We start from the raw sequence: 18,595 nt of genomic DNA, 5'->3' as shown, positions 1-18,595 counted from the left end.
ATAGTTCTCTTCCCTGTCCTTTTGCTGTCATAATCAAAGGACCATTTCCTAAAGCAATGTTGTAAAGTGTTTCTTTTGTGTTTTCTTTGTATATTTTGCTCACAAACTTATGCTCTTCTTTCTTTTTTTTTTCTATTTTAGATTGAAAAAATAGCAACTTCATCTGTTTCTGTTGTATAGCAGGATATTTCATCTTTCTACATACAGATTTCCAGCTTTCCCAGCACCAATTGTTGAAGAGGCTATCTTTTCTCCAATTTATGTTTTGGTCACCTTTGTCTAGTATGGATTGGTCTATATGTCTTTTGATATGGGGTTTCCTTTTTTCTCTTTCTTTCTTTTTAAAATTATTTCTCTGTAGTATAGTTTAAGGTCTAGTATTGTGATGTCTATTGATTCAAACATTTTGTTGAGAATTGCTTGTTGAGAATGACTATTGTGGCTCTCCTATTTTTTAAAATGGTTTTCACGATTGCTTTTTCTAGTTTTATAAAGAATGTCATTGGACTTTTAAAAGGAATTGCACTGAATCTGTAAAGTATTTTGTTATTATTGCCGTTTTGACTATGATCATTCTTCCTACCAAGAGCATGGGAGATCTTCAATTTCTATCTTTAGTGTTCTGTGGTTTTCATTGTAGAGGTATTTTTACCTCTTTTCTAGATTGATTCCCAAGTATTTTATTATTCTATTCTTTCTTTTTCTTTCTTGAGGCCTTTGTTAATGGGGTGGTTTTGCTAATTTTTTTACACTGAATTAATTGCTTGAGTATAGAAAAATCATTTAGTTTATTGGTGTTTATTTTATATTCTGCTACTTTGCTGAATTAATTAGTCAAGAAAGTTTTCAAGTGAAATTTTTTGGATTTTTCTAAATATAGAATCATGCCATTTGTAAATAGTGATAGTTTGATTTCCTCTGTTTCTATTCATTTATCTATTCATTTATTTATTAAAGATAAATGAATAGAAACATAGGTTTTGGATACAGCTTCAAGGATGATGTTGAATTGAATTGGCAAAAAAAAGGCATCCTTTGCCTTTTTTTGAATTTTAGAGGGAATGCTTTAATATTTTCTCCCTTAAGAATAATGTTTCCAAGGGGCCACCACAGAAGACCCAGGGGCAACGGCCACTGCCGGGGTGGGCACAGGGCTGAATGGGCAGGGGAGTGGAGCGAGCCCCCAGGTAGGCCATGGACAGTCCTCCCGCACCAGGGGCAATGGTGATGCGGAGGCTAGAAACACCCTTCTTCGGTGATGAGGCACTGAGCAGCCTGGGCAATGGCGTCAGTGGCAGCAGCAGCAACTTTGGGTGCCTGGCCCGCTTGTCCCTGGGGCGCCCCAAACAGCATTTCAGGCAGAGTGGTGAAGAATGACAGCTGACGCTGAGCCTGAGCAAACAAGTGGTGGTGGCGCCACCTCTGGCCCCCCTGGGCAGACTGCACCCCCAGCAGTCGCCCCAACAGCCTGCTCTCCAGCCGGATCTGTGGTTGCTCAAGCTCGCCTCTCCTGAGCTTGAGCGCCTCAACATCCAGACCAACGGGCTGGTCACAACCACGCTGAGGAGCCCGCAGTTCCTCTACCCAAGATGGTGGCCAAGGAGGAGCAGGAGTTCACCGAGGACTTTGTCAAGGCCCTTGAGGATTTGAATAAGCAGAACCAGCTTGGCGTGGGTGCAGCCTGGCTGCTGCTGTGGCCTCGCAGAAGGACCCTCTGGCACTGCATCAGGCGCCACCCTCCCAGCTGGCACTGGTCTTCCTAAACCTGAGCCACTACAAGGATGGCGCCGGGTGTGCTGGGGATGCTGCAACTGTCGCCTTCTCCTCCTAGCCCGTTCCCTTCCCACAGCCGCTGCCTCTCAGTGATTTACTGGGGCCGCTGTGCCTAGCTGTGCTCAAGGACAGCCACAGATGGTGCCCGAATTGCCAAGCTTCGGAGAGAGCCTGCTGTCGCCAATCGACATGGACATGCAGGAGCTCCTCAAGGCTGAGCCCAAGCAGCTGCTCAACAATATCGCAGCCTCCAAGTGCCCCAAGGGCAAGCTGGAGCATCTCTCACCTGGAGGAGAAAGTGAAGAGCTCAAGAGCCAGAACACGGAACTGGCGTTCACCAGGAGCCTGCTGCCCAAGCAGGTGGCGAAGCTCAAGCAGAAAGTCCTCAGCCATGTCAACAGCAGCCGCCAGCTTCTACCCCAGCACTAGGTGCCCTGGTTCTGAGCCCAAGCACAGGGCGCATCCTAGGCCCGCCTCCTCTTGAGGGGCGGGCTTGCAGGGGGCGGGGATTGAGCTCCCAGGAGTTGGTATGGTGCTGCCCTCTCGACCCCCTCCAAGAGGGTGCCCAGGACTTGGAGAGGGCGCCTTGGACTTGACAAGCTGGACCCCCTGCTCCTGGGGGGGGGGGCAAGCGCATGACACCCCCTCGTACTGTCTGTGTTCCCCCGCGCTGCCGCCAGGTGTCACACAAACCCAGGGCCTAGCCGCCCCTTCTACACACTGCTGCAGAAGGGGCTCTCTGTGGCGCAGCCTTCAGCCTGCCTTTTCTTTTACATTTTTTTTTTTTTTTTTTGCTTTGGAAGAAAGAAAAAAAGAGTTTTCGATTCTTCCGTATTTATGTTTCTACTCGGGAACAAAGGGTTGTGTGTGCGTGTGTTTCTTTATGTTGGCTTTTTTAAAAGAAATGGGAAGAAGAAAAAAAAATCACCCTTTTCCTCACTATCCCCCCTTTTGTCCTTCTGACACTCCTCTGCCCTTTTTGTTCTTTGTTTTTGTTTTTGTTTTGCTAGGAGTCCACATTCCTGTTTGTAATCCTTTGTCCGGTTTTGGTTTTCTGTTTTCAGTAAAATCTCCTTACTCCAAAAAAAAAAAAAAAAAAAAAAAGGAAAAGAAGGAGGAGGAGAAGAAGGATATTTCCCTTGTGTTTACCATAAACAGCTTTTGTAGTGTTAAGATATTTTTCTATTATATATAGTTTTCTAGTGTTTTGACCATGTATTTAGTCAAATGCTTTTTCTGCATTTGTTGAGATAATTTTTTGATTCTTGTCTTTGCATCTATTTATTTAAAAAATGTTTATCGATTTCCATATGTTGAACCAATCCTGCATCCCTGGGACAAAGCCCACTGATCATGTTGTACAATCTTTTAAATATGATTTTGTATGCTGTTTGCCATAATTTTATTGAGAATTATTACTCTATGTTCATCAGGAATACTGGTCTGAAATGTTCTTTCCGTGTGTGTCTTTGTCTGGTTTTTGCATCAGGTTGATATTAGTTTCATAGAATGGGGTTAGAAGATTTTGCTATTTTCTATTTCATAAAATAATTTTAGACGAATTGGTGTTCATTCTTTTTTCAATTTCTTGTAGAACTGGGCTGAGAATTATTCTGATAATGTTTTTTTTCTTAGTTGTTAGGCTTGTGATAAACCCTTCCTTGAGAGAATTAATGTAGTACACTCAAGACTTCATGCTTTAGAGGAGAAATGTCTACCTTAACATTAGCCTGCTTTGACAAATGTTAGTCCTCAATAACAATATTTATTTAAACATTTTTTGTTTTTCCCAGGAGAGGACTGACACCTCCAAGATTTCTTTCTTTAAACACACGTGTGTGTGTGTGTGTGTGTGTGTGTGTGTGTGTGTGTGTGTGTCCAGTGTTTTGTGGTCAATTGTTAAAACTTCATTAAATAACACAGCCATCACTTCAATTTGGGTATTTTACTAGAAATTTTTTGCCCACATCTTAAGTTTTTGATCCATACAACACTTAAAGTAGCTATAATTTCTATCAGAGTCTCTACATGGAAGTATGAAATGATGGGATAAAATATTTTAACACTCTAACTCTCCAATATTATCAAATTTATTGCTAATGGAGTGTAATGTCATTCATTCTCTTGACAAAATTCTCCTGAAATAAATGTGAAAACCTTTGAAATAAATGAAACATAAGAGGATCAGTCAAGGGAATTGACAGAGCCCCAATGAGAGCAGGATGAAGATTATGAAATACTTCTGAATTAAAAGCTAAGTTCCATGAAAGGTGGAATCAACATTATTCATTTGTGTGTGTGTGTGTGTGTGTGTGTGTTGGAGTAATTACTACACTAAGATATTTAGGTGTTTGTAGAATAGGAGAATATAAGATACTATTTCAGTGTTAAGAAATAGGGAAATAAAAGGAGCTCTATCATAAACATCATGCTGAATTTAGCTGAAAACCGAAATGTGAAGCCTAGACCCATCTGGCTACTGCAGACAACTTAAATTGTAGGTCTGGGTGAAATGAAGTTGTCAGATTCAGATGTAGCTCCTTGTGGTCCAGTGATTCATTAACAAAAAAAACAACCTGCATGCTTTTTCAATCACCCAATGAATGAAGGTTTAGTATAAACTGGAAGATGGTATTTGACCTATCCTGTTCATAAGCATCAAAGGCCATTCATTACTAAAGGTTTTGGGAGGAATATAATGGGAAGCTAATTCTTCTGAAATCTGAAAGGAGATACATTTAGGTAACTGAAAAAAGAACATTGCTTTCTCTTTCTAGGAGAAAATAGCATTAGACAAAAGGAAAAGTACTGGTGACAAAAGCAATTATTTTTGGTGGTAATCTGTGAGAACAGACACTAGTTAAATAAAGGTTTTAGTGAAGTGTTGCAAAAGGAAAATGAGAAGAGAATCCACAGCAAAATTAAATAACAACTCCTTAAAATAAGAAGTACTTGAGTGGCTCATCTTGATGTGTTTTTGAAAGAATAGTAATATTTTAATGTATAATTTTGACAGAACCACATCAAAAATAAAAACATTCTCCATTTTGCTTGGTGCTGTGGCCCTCCCCTATAATCTCAGTGGCTCACGATGTTGAGGCAGAAAAATCAAAAGTTGAAAACCAGGTTTAGCAACTTAGTGAAGCCCTAAGAAGCTTAGTAAGATTGTATATGAAGATAAAAAAATAATAAGTTGTGGATCAGTGGTTAAATGCCCCTGGGTTCAATCCCTGATGCCAAACACCTAAAGTGAAAACATTCCTTTTTATTACTTAGGAGGAACACACACACACACAGAGAGAGAGAGAGAGAGAGAGAGAGAGAGAGAGAGAGAGAGAGAGAGAGACAGAGACAGAGACGCACACACACACACACACACACACACACACACACACATAGGACTTCACCTTTAATTATTTTTTCTTTCACTCTCCCATTAGGATATGTGGAGACTATGTGTTCCCCATTGTGTGCTTACTGTATATTTATGTAATTCAGACCCTATATTGTACAAGTATCTATCTGGTGGAGTAAAATGATTCTCTAAGCCAAAGATGTATTTTTAACATATTTAAAAGTAGTTAAACTGAAGCCAGCTGTAGTTCAGCTAAAAGCAGTTTAAAACATGCATGGGAATTTTAAAGTAAATCTCTTCCAGTATGTGTAGATTGGAGTATCCAGTACACGAGGTGGGAAGGAAGTAGAGAAGGGCACAGGGTCAGCTGTAAGAACAGATCCCCTGAAATTTAAGTGTTCTGCATTTAGGCATTTGTAACAAGCTTGCTTGGGAGTTGTTTACAGTTTTGCATTGGTAGTAGAAGTTTATCCCTTTTAAGGGAAAAGCAAGAAGTTAAAAAAGAATGAGAGAAATGTGTAGACAGCCAATCAAATGTTTTTTCACATGAGTGCATGAAGACAATTTGGAATGAACTAAGAAAAGTTTTCAAATATAGCCAGGTTCTGTGGACCATGCCTAAAATCCTAGCACCTCTGTAGGCTGAGACCAAAGGATCACAGCTTAAAGGCCAGCCTCAACAACAACAAGGCACTAAAAAACTCAGTGGGACTCTGTCTCTAAATATAATAAAAAAACATGGCTGCATATGTGGCTCAGTGGTTGAAGTGTTCCTTACTTAGTTCAATCTCCAGTTCTCCATCCCCCCCAAAAAAAAGTTGTAAACTTTACAGAGAAAAAAAAAAAAAATATATATATATATATATATATATATATATATAATACATATAATGATAAAACTTTAGGATAGAATGCTAAGTGAAATCAGTAATTCACAAAAAGACAAATACCATATGATTCTACATTTGATATATCTTGTGTACCAAACAAACATGTCAAAAGGAATGAAATCAGGAATGGGAAGATGAAAGCCAAATGAGCACATTTTTGGTGGAGAAAAAAAATCACTTTTATGTAATACAAACTTTATACAATATGTTACAAAACAATTTGAATCAACACTCCAGTAAGCAGTACATTTAAAATATAAAGACATTAAGTTTCATTAAGTTAATAGTTTTAATGACAACTAAAATTTTAAAATATATAAACAAATTTGTGAAAATCATTATATTTAAATTATAAAGTCTTACATCTAGACAAAAGAACAGATTATCAATATAAGTATGGTGAATTTGCTAGTAATTCTAGCTACATGGAATTTTGAAGCATGGAAATGCAAATTCAGCTTCAGCCACTTGGCAAGAATCTGTTTCAAAATAAATTCAAAATATGCTGGAGATGTAGTATGGTATTATAGCATCCCTGAGTTCAATCCCCAATATAAATACATATGCCTGCATATATTTATATAAACAAATTTTGATAAATTAAATGAATAATTACATGAACAGAGTAAACAACCATAACACTATATACAAATCATAAAAAAACAGGGATAATATTTACACATGTAAGTAAAAGCATATATGACTTTATAAAAAATGGGCACATGGTTTGCATATATTTTAATTCAACTTATATTATCGTCAATTAAAAGGTCAGAAGAATTTTATTTCAGTTATAATATATAGTTATATTATAGCTATATATTATAACTGAAATTTTTAAAAAATATTCATTGATGTGAGAAGTCCTACTAAACAACACTGAAGCTACTCTGTTATATATTTGGGAAATATATTTTAAGTGGAACTCAAAAAAAGACATGAATTAGAGAAAATATAACCCCCAAAATTCTGAATAATTCTATTATTCTAAAAATCCTTCTTTTTGAAGTTTTTGTAGAAATAGATGGCAGAATGCTGTTATTTAATTTGCCTTTTTATAAGTGGGACTAAAGATCAAACCCTGTGCCTAACTTTTGTGTGTGTGTGTGTGGGGGGGAACCTCAGCCACTGAGCCACAGCCTAAGCTTTATAAATCCTTTTTCAAGCCACATTTATCAACTATACTTATATTGTCACTAGGAGCAGATATTTTGAATCATTTTTATTCATTACAGGGCACAAAAATTTTCATGAAGAATCCATAAGTATTCATATTTTGCTCTGATGAAAAAATTTGAGTGAATAAATATTTAAATTATATTAAAGAAGCAAAAATGGTGGAATGTGGTGGACATCATAATCCAAAGTACATGTATGAAGACAAGAATGTGATGGACATAATTATCCAAAGTACATGTATGAAGAAAAGAGAAAAGAAATATTGTGGTATATATTTGTAATAAGAATTGTAATGCAAAATAAAGAGCACATGTATAAAGACATAAATTGGCATAAATATACTTTATACACAAAGATATGAAATATTGTGCTCAAAATGTGTAATAAAAATTGTAATGCATTCTGCTGTCATGTATTAAAAACTAAAATCAATAAAGTTATATTATATATATATATATATATATATATATAATAGTAACTCTTCTATGATATTGATATTTTACAAAGTTTAACCTGTAAATATTCTGAAATTTGTGTAGATTTTCTATGGAATTCCCCCAAATCAATAAACATCTAGCATTATGCAAATCCTCACAGGCATTAGGGAATACTCTTTTTACTTTAATGTAGAGAGATCACTGGAGAACAAGAAGAAGCTTAAAAGACTGGGTCAACATAAAGCAGGGTATGCTATTTAATAAATACAAGAGAAAGAAACCTAGGTTTAGAAAAACAATTTCTGCTGGATTTTAGCTTCTCATTTAACATTTTAAAATGTGAATTCCTCTTTGACAAGTGGATGTCTTATCTTATTCTTTGCTTCATTGATTTCTACACACTTTGATATATAGCTACTCTCACATTTCTCTTGAAATAACAAGGTTACTACATTGGGGACAGAAAAATGGCCAAGGATTACTTATGGACAGCAAGACATATATGTTAAAAAATAAAATATGGCTCATTTTGTTATTTTTGGATAACTGTGCCTGTTTCATAATACTATTCTCATTATAAAAAAGGGGAAAAAAGCATATATAAAAAAAGCATACAATTCTACACAATTATTTTTCTAAATTTTTTGAGAGAGAGACAAAATACTTTGGAACAATTTTAAGTCTCCAGATTGTGAGCACTACTTTGCAAGGATAGGGTAAACATAAAAAGAAAAACCTTAAACATTTTCTTTTCTACATAAACAAATACCCAATCTTCATCTTAAAATCAAGAACCTAACACTTTTTCATTCAGAATAAGAGCTGCCAAAAAATATTCCAAAAATTAAAAAAAATATATTAAACGTTGACAGTGAATTAGAAATTCTGAAGGAAGTTTATGCTCATCCACAAAGACCAGGTTTCTATAGACCTCTAACATCACACCACCATATAAAGTCTGCTGAGGTGGGTCCAAGCATTTCCACTCCACCTAAGAGAAATCAACAACCACATCCCTGAATGTCAGTGGTTCCTGAAATGAAAAGAAAACATATTTCACATTAACCATGTGATCCTTAACACTGTTTTTAATGACACAAGTTCTAATGAGATTTGTAAGAGCTAATTTTCACATAGGGGATTGACATCAATCATTCAACATGATACTTTTAATGTGGTACTGGGAATTGAAGTCAAGGCCTTTTGCATGTAACGCAAGCCCTTTACAACTGAGCTGTATCCCCAGCCCCAATAATTAGTTATCATAAGTAAAATTGGTGAATAAATTTGCTTTATTAAAACCCAGAGAGCAGAACATGTGAAGGAAAATGCTGAGAAAAAAAGCAGGTAAAGGAGAAAACTTCCTACATAATTCTAATGTGTAAATAAGAGTTGCAATATATTATTGAATATTCAAAGAAGCACATACAAACAAAAATATACTTGAGATATGCATAGCAAAATTATAAGTAATAACAAGACTCATAGGATAGTGGTCACCTTTATGTGTAGAAGACACATGTGATCCATGATACACATTCTTAACTTCTAACAGCCCACATAATTATTTGAATGACACTCTCTAGAACTGTCTGTATTCTTATTGTTTAAACATGCATTAAAACAAGTACTTTATTTAATTTTCTTTTCAGTCCTTCAGACCACAATGTCACAAGTCATTTTTGAATGAATAAAATAAAAATTTTAAATATCAAATTAAAAATAAACACTTAGGTATTTGCACACATTTAAATTGCATGGCACAAAGATATAACAAAAGAAACAATAGAAAAGCAAATTAAGTGAATAGACTATTAATCCCACAGTTCATAAGAAAACTGGCACATCAGGTTGAACTGTGCAACTGTATCCCCACATGGCTCATTTCAAAGTAATGAGTGAAAAACTACTAACAAAATGAGGAAAATATTCTGAAAGATTCTTGCACTTTAAATGCTTTTCTAAGGGTTTAAAAATAGTCCCTCTTCCAGGGTCTCATTTTTCACCAATGAACAAACACATGCCTAGAGTTTGTTTAAGGTTCTGATCTGTGATGTCCATTTTCCACAACCACTTTTTTTTAAAAATTAGTGATTTAACCCAGGGGCAGTACACCACTGAGTTGCATTTCCAGAACTTTTGATTTTTTTAAAAAAAATTGTTTTTTAGACAGGGATTCAAGAAGTTGCTTATTTCGTATCTAAATTACTGAGACTGTACTAAAATTGGCCATTCTTCTTTCTCATTATTTCACATTACTGGGATTAATTACAGCTGTGTGCCACCACACTGGACACTGCAACCTCTTTTGACAGCAAATGTGCAAATTTTCACATCAACCAATGTTTTAACAACTAGTTGTCCAATAATTCAATTCGGATGACCCTTAATACATAAGCCTAATATTTAGGGCTCACTTATATAGAATTTCACTAACTTGAGGAGCACGTTGCAAGCCCCAGAATAATGTCTGTATTTGTGATCCATTTCCTATAAATTGGGGGTCTCTACAAGTACACACTGAAGTTACACACTCTGATAGAACAACTCATGAAACTAAAGAGCACATTGTGTATACCAGGTTCTTATAAAATATATAAACCAGGAAGATGACAATTAAAAAAAACATGCATAGAACATGAAAAAAAATGTCAGAGGAAGATGGGGCACTATATAGGCTATTTTAGGAAATAGCTGATTGAAGATATTAAATCCAAATTTGGTGTTCTGCTATAACAGTGAAGAGTCCTCTTTCTATTATGATTTAGAAGATCCTCCGTATTTTAAATATGGCGATTCAGATACTCATTCTGCATATTCCCTGTTTTTCATTAAAAAATTATTTGAACACTTTTACATTCAGTAGTCAGAACAAAATCTTGTGACAAAATGTAACTTAAGGCTGTCTTTTGTGTACAACCCGTAGAACATTGAGCCATCTCATGTCAGCCCAAACATACAAATTTAAAAAAAAAAAAAAACTCCTAAGTATTGGATGGATTAAGGGTAATTGATTTTTCATTTGGAATTTTGACTTATTTTTATTGATACCTGGACATTCTACAAGAGAGGCACATTCATAGCCCTTTTAATTTATTTTCTTTTTGAGGCAGGGTCTCATTAAGTTTCTCCACTAAACTTGAATTTGTGACTTTTCTGCATTAACCTCCAAGTAGTTATAATTACTAGCATGTTCTAATATGTTCAGCATGATATGAAAGATCTACATTTCTTACACTTTTTAAAATTTTCTCTTCCCTCTAAAACCAAGCCATTGGCAGCCTAATATTTGAAATGTATCCATATCTTATATTTGATTATTTCCCAGTATTGCAATATATATTTAGGGAAAAAGGCCACTTTTTACACATATCTGAATTTGTCTAATCTGACAGTCTTGAAGTAGATCCACAAAAAATAAAAATATATATATAACCATGGATAAAATTAAGAACTAACTAAACCATCAGTGATGTTTTTTCACAGGCTTAAAAATTGATCATAGTGTGAATATAATATTATGCTGAAATTTGTCTGTATCTTTCCTCTTTGGAAACGTTTTTTGTCTTTCAAAAATTAGTAATAAATTACATTTCATAGATAATGAGAATGTTAGACTTTCTCATAGCTAATGAGAAAGTCTCCATCGACCATCTTACTTGCTTAAATATTTACTGTAAAACCCAACCTTGAGGCACTGCATTATGCTGGTGTCCTAGAGCAGTTCCAAGGGAACCACAGGGGAGGTGGTTGGGGTGCTCCTGGGGTCCTAGACCAGTTCCCAGGAAACCTCAGGGGAGGAGGTTAGGGTGCTTCTGGGGTCCTAGAGCCATTCCCAGGGATCTCAGGGGAGGTGATTGGGTGCTCCTGGGGTCCTAGAGCAGCTCCAAGGGACCTCAGGGGACGTGGTTGGGTGCTGACTGGGGTTCTAGAGCAGTTCTCAGGGACCTCACCAGGTGGGATCGAGTGCTGAGTTTGTCCTCTCTGCAGAGTATCTGGTGGCTCATGTTCAGAAAGTAACAGTGGTTAACATGGATCAGTTTCTAATACTCTGTGTGGGGCATGTGTGTGGCTCATTTAACATTCACCATGGCAAGGAGGGTAAGTGTCATCACCCACTATTCATGTACAGAGATGCCAAGTCCAAGCAGCTCAGGGATACTGCCCTGGTCTCACTGGGAGTCAGCTGAACCCCAACCTGCTCCCAGTGCCTCAGTGATCCTCTCAGGCCCAACTGCCTCCTTCATCCTGTGTGACTCCTGCTGTCCTGGGGGCCTGTGGATGGCATGCTTAGGGCTTCTTAAGCCTGCACAGCAAACTCATACCATACATTCCTCCTTACCTGCCATGTTTTATTATTTACATGGCTGTTGTCCCCTAGATATTCTTGACACCTCCTCTGTGAATCATATGTATAATAACATGCATGCCAGGACCTGCCCTCTACCTGCTCTCTACCTGACCCACACCTGCCCTGCCCACATCTGCTGTCTTCTTGCTCTGCACCTGCATCCCACTCCACAATTGTAGGACTTCATGAAACAGCCCTGCACAAGTGGCCTTCAGCTGCCACACCAATGACCAGGGAGGTGGTGGTTAGAGCAATGGGAATCTATGCTCTGGGCCTGGGGTGCCCAAGCTCACAGTGCAGATGCTGTGGGGTGGAGAAGGTTCCCCAGCCTCTGCTCTTCATCTTCTCCATGACTCTGTGTCTTTTCCTGTTTTTTTCTCATAAAGACACAACTCCTTGGTCTAAGCACCCACACTAAAACAAGAAGCCTCCTCTCAAGATCCTTAAGGAACTCCAGGGGTGGAGGACCCTCCTCTACACAAAGCCACATCCTGGCTGCTGGGTAAATGTGGGGTTGGGGAGCCCTCCAGACACTGCTGCATTTTCCTCTCAGAACTTTCCTTTACAGTCTTAGCTGCTGGCAGAGCCAGGGACTGGGCCTGGCCCCTGGGTGGCCAGCCATGCTTTGCCTCCCAGGGGCAGTGTCTGGGCTCTGGCCTGCCCTGCAGTGGGTGCACCTTCTGATCATGTTGCTTGGCTCCCCAGGCTGCTCATCTGGTAGCCCAGATAACGAGACCTGGTGCTGTGCTGGAGGGTTAGCATGGTGCAGGCAAGGCCTGAGGCAGTCTGTGCAAAGCCCGTTGGTGTGGCCATGGCCCCCATGGATTTTGGTCCTGGAAGCTACACAGACCCATTAGAGCCCTGTGGGCCCTCAGCTTCTGCTGTCCTGTTCACACTTGACACGGTGTTCTCAGGTGTGGCCTGGGTCGGTCGTGGTGCCTTTGCATTTGGACCATGAGTGCTTTTCCCAGGGGTCATGGGGCCATGAGCTGGTGGATGCACTGACCTCACTCTCCTGCCTGTTGGCTACCAGTAGAGATGATGGCATCTGCTCTCCAAATATGAGCCATCTTTACTTCCACTGGCTGAAGTTGACAGTTTCCCTCCTTGGCCACCCACACAAGAGCCTGTCCAGTGACACCTCAGCAGGGTTATCAAATGGAAAACAGGAGCAGAAAGCATGCCTTCCACCCAGTGGGATGAGGGTGCCATGGATCTATGAGAGGCTTCAGGCTGAGTGGCCTGAAGCAGGAGGCCAGAGGCATCTTGATGTTGGTTACTAAGTCCTTTTCCTACTGTTAAATGGGTCCTGGGAAAGTGTGGCCATGTTTTGGCCTGTGGCCCATGCCATCTGAGACTGACAGTACGTCCTGAGCTGTGTGCCTTCTTATTTTCTTGGGCTTTGTGCACAGCACTTGATCCCAAGCAGTTCTTAAGTGTCAGGGGACGTTGGAAACAGTGAGTGAGAGATGGTGCTTGGCAGCCTTGAGGATCTCTGAGTCCTGGTCACAGGCTTCCTTAGCGGTCCGTACCCATGGCACACAGGGACCACTGTACTCACCCACTGGGAAGTTTGGAGTTCTTGCCACCCGTAAACATTATAAGAAAATCCAACAGGATTGAGAAAGAGGGACAGAAAAGTCAGGAAGAGACTTGTGAGGGTCTCCAGTGGATGCCATCTCTCCTGGCTGAGGTTTCTCAGGAAATGCTAGGAACAGAGATGGCAGCCAAGCAGCTGGGAGTCTCAGGAGAGATTGCCAGAGATAGAAAGGGATGCAGAAGTGGGCGCAGTAGAAGGAGTGGGGTAGAAAAGGAGGGCAGCTTGGGAGGGATCCATGTCAAGAAGGGGAGAGCAACAGGAGTGGAGGGCAGCAGGACAGGGGGCATCAGGAGGGGGCAACACTGCATTTTCTATTCTTTTAGTTAGAGACACACGCCTGAGTCCCTAGTCCCATTGCAGGGTTCCCTGGGCAAACAGCAGCAGGAGCTTCATGCCACCCCCATGTACCATCCTTCAATGCCTCAAATTCTGCTAAAAGAATATTACTCGCTTGGGCCATACAGGGGCTATGATTTTGACAAATCCTTTTAGAAATCTTTTAAAGGTTCAGCCACATGGAATCATGATGAGTCATTTACCTGTTCACTCCCCACACTTTTTTCTTTTTTAAAAGATTGAGTTAGAATTCATGTAACACAAAATTATCAATTTCAAAGCCATCAATTCAGTGGCACTTAGCACATCATCCCAAAATAAAATTTGGTACCCAGTAGCTAAGCAGTACCTCCCCATTCCTCTGCTGTTCTGAGACCCTGGAGACCACTGATCTGCACTTCTGTCTCTATGGTTCAACTTCTGTATGAATTATACCACTCAATATGTTCACTTTCCCACACTTCATAGAATAGTAATTTGATGGGCACTGTTGGAGCACCCATCATTCTTCAGCCATTTGTACAGCTCAGTAATACTTCAAGTCATGAATAGACCATGCTTTCGTTTTTCCTCAACAGTCAATGAACATTTGAGTTCTTGCCACCTGTGCATATTATTAACAGCATTGGCAGGTGTTGATGGACAGCTTTAATGGGGGCTTGGGAGGCTGGGGAGGAGGATTGCAAGTTCAAAGCCAGCCTTAGCAACCTAGCAATTCTCCAAGCAATTTAGCAACCCCTGTCTCTAAACAAAATTTAAGAAGGGCTGGGGTGTGGCTCAATAACTAAGTGACCCTAGGTTCAATCACTGGTACCAAAACAAAACAAATCAAAAACCACAAACAAACAAACAGTGCTGTTGACCACATATTTGTATGTGTATTTTACTGAGTTCCTGTTTTTCAATTCTTTGGAGTCTAACCCAGTGGGATTGCTGGGTCCTGTAGTCATTTTATAAATATTCATTGTTATGCATAATAGGGGATCTCTTGCATCTATAAGTACACAAACAGAATTTGGTCAACTTCACTCCCCAGTGCCTGCCCTTACACTCCCTCCTCCTTGCTTCCACTCCCTCCTCTTCTGGTTTCTCATCTATTTTCATGAGATCCTCCCAAGATTGTTTTTTTCCTATTTTGCTTTCTAGTTTCCTCACGAGGGAAATCATATGTGGGTCCTACATTAGTACTAGGTTAACGTTTTGAGAAATTGGCAAACAATTTCCAGAGCAGCTGTGCCTTTTACATCCCCACTAGCAACATGTAAAGATCTGATTTCTCCAGGACCTTAGCACCTCCTTTATGTAATATTTTAACCAGTGAGTTAGTGTGGAGTGGTGGCTCACTGTGGTCTTGATTTGCATTTCCTAGTGACTGATGATGCTGAGCATCTTCTCATGAACCTGATGGCCATCTGTATGTCTTCTTTGGAGAATTGTCTAGTCAAGACCTTTGCTTATTTTTTAATTGTATGATTTGTCTTTTTGTTATTGATTTGAAAGAATTCTTTGCATATTCTGGATATTAGACTTTGTGAGACAGATGATCTGTAGATCATTCCTGCCATGTCACTGTCTACTGTATCTTCACTTTTGCTCATCTTGTTTTAACCAACAGCTCCTTAGACCATGTGTGGTGTGATGAATAATCTCGAGGGGATCTTGGCTCCCCAGGTCTAAGCAGTGCTGGGCATGGCCTCCCTGTGCCTGTCTTTGCTCTTTGACTACTGCACATGGGCCTTGTATGCCTTTAGCATTTCTTTTGTGTGTTCATGGGAAAGACTTGGAAAGCCTTGCTGAGCATTCCCCATCACAGTGTGCTCAGTGCAGTGGCCTCCTGGGTCCCTGAGGTGGCAGCACCTGGCCTTCCTCATCTCATGGTGACTCTTCCCCACTTGCAGGTGAGGGACAGAGTCTACTTCTACTTCCCCACATACCCATCGAACCCCATGAATCCCAGTGGCAGGAAGTGACTGTCCAAACTCAAACTAAACTGAAAATTAATAAAAATGGCCAACGCTTTGGGCTCCGATTTTTAGGCACTTGTAAAAATAATAGGACACTTTGTTTTCAGAGGAAAGCCACTTACAGTGTTCTTCCTGTCTCCTGGGGGGAGGACAGTATGCCCACACTGCCCACTATGTGGTCACGTTGGCCTGCAGAGTCAACCTGGGGTGTTTTCTTATACATGTTGTTTCCTACCTCACAGAATTAAGGTAGCAGCAGGTGTGAAGATCACAGCCTTGAGAATCAGCAATGTAGACCAGTGGGCAGTGGACCACTGCAGGACCCAGATGATGGCCACCCTGGCCTGCTTGGGCCACCAGACACCCAGGAGGCGAATGCTGAGAGGCCCAAGGCCCAAGACAGTCGAGGGACTGGGGACTGTGTGGGAACCCAGGGCTGGATGTGGCATCTAGACCAATAAAGCTTCACTGAGGAGATGTGCTCTTCCCAGCCCAGTAGCCCAGCTTCTGAATGGCTGTGGTGCAGGACACATGGGGCAGAGTTTGGTCCTTCTGCTCTTCATGCAGAGGCCTAATGAGGTCGACAGTGTCCAGAGCCGCTAAGTTCACCTTTATCACGGTGCAGGGTTTACTATCTAGTTTCAGATCATCTTTGTTATTGTTGTTATTATTGTTGTTAACTAAGAGTTGATGAAGGTAGTGGGAAAAGCAGAACTGACATAAGAGGCAAGAGGAAAGTGGACATTTTATGGCCGACAGAGGGAAGCTCTGGCTTTTGGTCATTGTTCCTTACCACTTACATAGTCATTGCTCTTATGTTACACCTGGTGACTGGTGCATGTTTTGGGTCTTTAACTAGGTCCCTGGCACTGCTGGCTGGCAGCCTCTCTTCTCTACCTGGGGCTCGGGCCTCAGGTATATGGGCTGTGCTCAGCTGTGCCACAGAGAGAGGTCCTCACTGATGATGTTGCATCAGGAACCCTAGTGAGTGACAGGATCCCTTTCCTGAAGTCTCAGCCCCTGCCCTCTCCCATGTGTGGAGCAAGCATCTTCAGTGGTTACTCAGGTTAATGACCATGATGGTTGTGCAGACACCATCACAGCTCAGGTGATTCACCAGCTCCTCATCTGGGCACATGAGCCCCTAGGGCAACTGCTGTGTCACCCTGCATTGTAACAGTCTTTTCTCTTTCCTTTCTTCTGTTAGACTCTTTGAGGACCACAGGCACAGGAGCTTTGGTGTGTGTGTGGGTGGTGGGGGCAGCCTCTTCCCTGGAGTGACAGGGTGTGGCTGCCTCTTCCTTGTGACCCTGACAGCATCAGCTGCAGTTTCCCTCTGCCTGCTATTTCAGGGGCAAGAGGGGCTCAGCTGAGTGCTGGTTAGAAGCCTGTTAGGAATTTCTGCCTGGGTGATCTGGACACCTCTCCCTTTAAACTCATTCCAGCAGTCTCAAGTGACCACAATGTCTCTGGAAATCTATGTTTATCTGCTGAGCACACACAAATTGTGGGCACCCCAAGTCCAGAACATCTCCAAATCTTGAACATCCTCAAATCTTGAGCACCCCAAGTCTTGAGCACACCAAATTCCTGAATGGTTAATATTAGCTCAGAGGATTCAGCTGCAAGTAATAGATCATCTGCCTGCAGATGGCTGCTATAAAAGAATTTGGTCATCTCACATTACAAGAAATTCATAGCTGGTTGGTCCTGTTATTGGTGACACAGGGTTACCACATGTCTGCTCAGTGTTTCTGTCCTTCTACTCCATTCCAGCCAGAAAACTGACCACCATCCTCTACATTATCTCATCATGGTCACAAGATGGCTGCAGCTCTTCCAGGCATTGAAAACTCACCCAGAAATATTCAGGGGTTGAAAAGGAGTGGGACTTTTCCTAAGTGTCTTCTTCTACAATCAGTTTCCATGGGAGTCTTCCCTTCAGAGCTCATCATAAGCTGTGGGAATCTCTGCCTTTGCCTAAGAAGCAGGTGCTCTTGGGAAGTGCCTGTTGGGTAATATTTTGGACTTTGTAGTGGGAGATGGTCTCTGCCATCAGGGAATGAAGAGGGAAGAGTGGCTGATAGTACTCTTCAGAGTTGGTGTCTGTCAAGGGCTGTGGCACAGTGTGTGATGCAGCTTTTCATTACTGTGACCAGGATATCCAACCCCTTCAGCTCTGAGGAAAGAAGGTTACTTTGTCTCACCATTTCAGAGGCTTCAGTTCATGGTTGGTCAAATAGATGGCTCTGTTCCTGAGGTGAGGCAGAACATCATGGCTGGAGAGTGTGCTGAGGAGAGCTGCTCAGCCCCAGGCCTTGGGAGTGAAGAAGGCAGGAGCTGGGGATGAGATGAACCATTTCAGGCCACATGCCTAGTGATAACATTCCTCATACGGGGTTCCACTCCCAATAGTCCATTCCCATCTTCAATCCATCAGGTGCATTATTCCACTGAGGAGGTCAGCACCTGGGGATGGATTTATTTCCTATTAGCCCCACCTCTGGACATTGTTGCACTAGGGACTAAGCCTTTAGGTGCATGAGACTTTGGGCGACTTTCCATACCTAAACCATAACACACAGTACTGCTGTGCATATTCCTGGTAGAAAAGTTCCTCTCAGGTGCTTGGTTTATCAGGTGGTTTTGTCTATTTTGTCCTGTAACAATGAAGGTATTCAGGCAGGTTGAGTTCATGGTGGACGGGCAC

At 40.8% G+C, this 18,595-nt stretch overlaps 1 pseudogene; it reads left to right on the top strand.

The window, feature by feature from the left end:
• Positions 1 to 1,194: 1,194 nt before the first annotated feature.
• On the top strand, positions 1,195 to 2,217 carry LOC144374524 (transcription factor JunD-like; annotated as a pseudogene).
• The last annotated feature ends 16,378 nt before the right edge of the window (positions 2,218 to 18,595 follow it).

The sequence above is a fragment of the Ictidomys tridecemlineatus genome, unplaced genomic scaffold (assembly GCF_052094955.1).
Source record: "Ictidomys tridecemlineatus isolate mIctTri1 unplaced genomic scaffold, mIctTri1.hap1 Scaffold_73, whole genome shotgun sequence".
Lineage (NCBI taxonomy): Eukaryota > Metazoa > Chordata > Mammalia > Rodentia > Sciuridae > Ictidomys > Ictidomys tridecemlineatus.
The sequence above is the reverse complement of the archived record's forward strand: the minus strand, read 5'-3'. Positions and strand labels throughout refer to the sequence as shown.